Here is a 3,515-nt window from a genome sequence, read left to right as displayed (position 1 = left end):
TGTATTATAGAATTGACCTCCGCCACTCTCATTATCTGAACTGCACCTATCTCATCAGATATAGGGGAGCTGCTGCTGTGCTGTGAGCTTTCTGCTGCAGAGATTTTCTGAGAAGTGAGCTGACTGGATTTGATTTTCATTAGGATTGCATGTCTTCACTGTCACATCCTCTCCCCACCTTGCATGCTTTGCTGGACACAATTTTACGCTGTGGTGGCCCCCATACTGACGGCTTGGTTTTTCACGCCGCAGTAGAGTCACACCAGGTGGCCGGTTATCAGTGCATTCGCCATTACAGGACTTGGTGGGGTTGACCTGCTCAAAGAGGGCTTTTCTGCCTTTCCTAGAGTCCCACTAGGAGACACGCTCTGCTGCTGTGCTGGGACAAGCCACCTACGGAATTACAGGAACTCTAGCAGCCTGTCACAAGTCAAACAGTGTACTGCGCAGACCCGGGATGTGCAGGTCACACACATCCTCAGGCACACACACACTGTTGATAGACAGCTGAAGGCTGAGACAGTATAAGCTGATGTTACAGCTCCGCAGAGGGTTTGAAAAATCAATGGGAGATAATTATTTCTAATGGAGACAGAGGAGAAAGGAGTGTCCTTTTCAGCCATAACTAGAGTGTGTGATGTACACATGGTACCTGGAGGATTGTAGATTGTTTTTTCTTTGGGATTTGAGTCTGTTCTTTAATTTTTTACTATTCCAGAAATGGCTGTCATAAGGCTGAAAAATCAAAATGCTGAAACTCTGCATGATGAGTCAATTCAGAGAGATAGATGGAGGCTGCAAACTGTGCTTTATAATCAGATTTTTACCTGGAATGTTGTATTACTGATGAGATCATTCATCCCATTTCAGCTGCTTTGTAAGAGAAGACAGAACAATATATATGGATTTGTTTTTTAAATGAAATCAGCATGACTTATGTAGATATTTAATACTTGCTAACACTTGAGATTTCTAGTTAAAGCCCTGCCTTGTCTTCTATGTGAATGTCTTTATCTCCAGAGCTTCACAGTATCTTATGTTTGGATATTCAGGACAAGAACATGTACATTCATTACAGCCACAGTTTGCTCCTACCAACAGAGGACATGGGCTTAAATTAACACAGCTCTGCCTGTGATTTATGATATTCTGCCTTGGCCTAGTATGGCTCAGGCAGCCTCTTGCTGTCTGGTGCACACAAGTAGTATGTCACCATGCTCACACAGACTACCCACTGGCACATAAGCAAAATCTCATAATGGTATACTAATTGTCATGTAAATTTGTGCAGAATTTGTTGCGGTGCCCCCAGTTCGAGTTAAACAAATGTATCCACATAATGAAGTAAAACCAGTTAAAGAACTGCAGTTCAGGCATTTTGTGAAATGCATGTACGCTTTTTTGTTGAGTTAGATGAGAAGATCGATACCCTTTTTGTGTCTAGAAACATCCTTTATTTGTCACAATGAACACAACATGCAGAGTTAGGGGGGGAAACTGCACACGCCATGCATATGTGAAATTCTTTCTCCGCATTTGACCCATCCTTGGTCAGTCCTTCCTCTGCAGCAGACCAGGAGTGGTGGGCTGCCAGCCGACCGGCGCCTGGGGACCAGTTAAAACATTGCTTGTCAGAAGTGGGATTCGAACCCACGCCTCCAGGGGAGACTGCGACCTGAACGCAGCGCCTTAGACCGCTCGGCCATCCTGACTGCTACTGACTATGGCCAGGAGATGGTTAGCTTGGCTTAGTTTTAGGATCTGGTAAGAGCAGGTTTGGTTATTAGCAGATATTAAGGCTCATTGCTACCACTAACTGTGTTAAAATCAGTAAGGTTATCAATAATAACAGGGCACTATTCAGAGAACAGGAGCCAATAACCAAACCATGGATGCAGTCTCGTAAAAGGGCTGTTCACTTAAATGTCAGTGCTTAAAATACCATTTCATACCACCGCATCACTTCATGCGAGGTTCAAGAGCGTGCACGTGAGGGATGACAGAGAGATATGAGAAGCACTAAAGCTGCTTTATATTACCACACTGTATGTGCCTTGAAGGTGAGTGTGAATGCCTGTCAAGGCACGTGAATGTGTGCATGTGTGGCTTCATAAAAGAGAGAGAGGTAAATGCACTCAAAGCAGGAGATTCTGATTGCAGAGGAAAGACACAATAACACACAATGTCTCTTTATCACACAGAAACGGCACGCGCAAACTCAGCTCATCAGCCGTGGCACTGGTCTTATAAGCGATAAAATGCAGCTTACTGGCCGAAACTCAGTGACAGAAAACAAACATGAAACAAAGCAAAGCGAGCCAGGGCAGATATCAATGTAATGCGCTAAGCCCACAGAAACAAGCAGCAAGTACAGTGAATCAGTTATCTGAAGCAGCACGAGTAAGACAGGGCGGTCTGTTAATTTTACAACCATGCAGTAAAGCTTAAGCAACAATAAAGCTTACAGTAACACGCTGTCATTAACCTGTCTCTTCTCAGACTGAAGCCCCTTACTGGAGATCACTTCCTGAGTGTTTGAGTACATGTGTTTGATTAGGAATGATATACATCAATGTTGCAGTGGAAAGGCAAAGCGGAGCGGGGTCACCATGATTCCTCTATTGTTGATGATGTCATGGCTGTGTCAAAGGTATTCTGGCGTGCTTCATCCAAATGGATTTTGAATTCTTTATTAAGACTTTTAGTTTTACATGTAAGCCTTTCTTTGTTTAGCCTCGTGGTGAGGTCCAAGCATTAGTATAATGACTGGAAGCAGTGGTAAAAGGTAGCCTGGGCCTGTCCAAAAAGCAAAATAATCTGCCTCTAAAGCTCAATAATGAACAATATATACTTTGTTTGTTTAAATCATACAAAAAACAAACTGTAGAAAGTACAAACCACTAGCCAAGAAGAAGTCCAGTGCAGAATCCAGAATCCAGGTTTGGTTTGGTTTTCACTGAACAAACCAGATAAAATGTGTTAACAAGTGAGCCTTGGGAGTGCTAGTAGATTTTGTTGCCTATGGACAAAGCAAGAAGTGACATTAGGTCAGGACAAAGACAGAACAGCTCTCAAAGCAGGCGGTAAGGGAAGCAAAGATAAGGGAACAAGTCTCCTCAGCTCAAATGACCAGCAGACAGTGCACTCAGCCTTCAGTGGAGCACAAAAACAGACAAATGCAGGGGTTTCAGTGCTTGCCATCAGCCAGTTATTAGTGGCTAACAATAAGATTTCACAGTCGTACAAGCACAAAGTCATTTGAGAGGAATGAAAGAATTTAGGGTGTGTATGTGTGTGTACTACTGATCTGTTTTACTCTTTACATCCTACTATAGTACAGTACAATCAAGACGTTGCACTTCAGCTGTGAAACTGCAGCTCTTTGTGAGGAAACCATGGGAATGCTCAAATAATTAAATGTTAATTACAGGACTGCCACATTCACCACCACTGCTGACTTTTATTCGAAGCAGTCACGAACCAAAACACTTGAAAAAGGTAACGCACGTGTCAAG

General features: G+C 43.2%; 1 non-coding gene across 1 annotated transcript; it reads right to left on the bottom strand.

The window, feature by feature from the left end:
- Positions 1-1,629: 1,629 nt before the first annotated feature.
- On the bottom strand, positions 1,630-1,712 carry trnal-cag (transfer RNA leucine (anticodon CAG)). The gene has a single exon. It is a non-coding gene; the product is annotated as a tRNA-Leu (tRNA).
- Positions 1,713-3,515: the final 1,803 nt, after the last annotated feature.

This window comes from Chaetodon trifascialis, chromosome 10, assembly GCF_039877785.1.
Source record: "Chaetodon trifascialis isolate fChaTrf1 chromosome 10, fChaTrf1.hap1, whole genome shotgun sequence".
Lineage (NCBI taxonomy): Eukaryota > Metazoa > Chordata > Actinopteri > Chaetodontiformes > Chaetodontidae > Chaetodon > Chaetodon trifascialis.
Note: the sequence above shows the minus strand (reverse complement) of the source record. Positions and strands in the feature narration are given on the sequence as shown.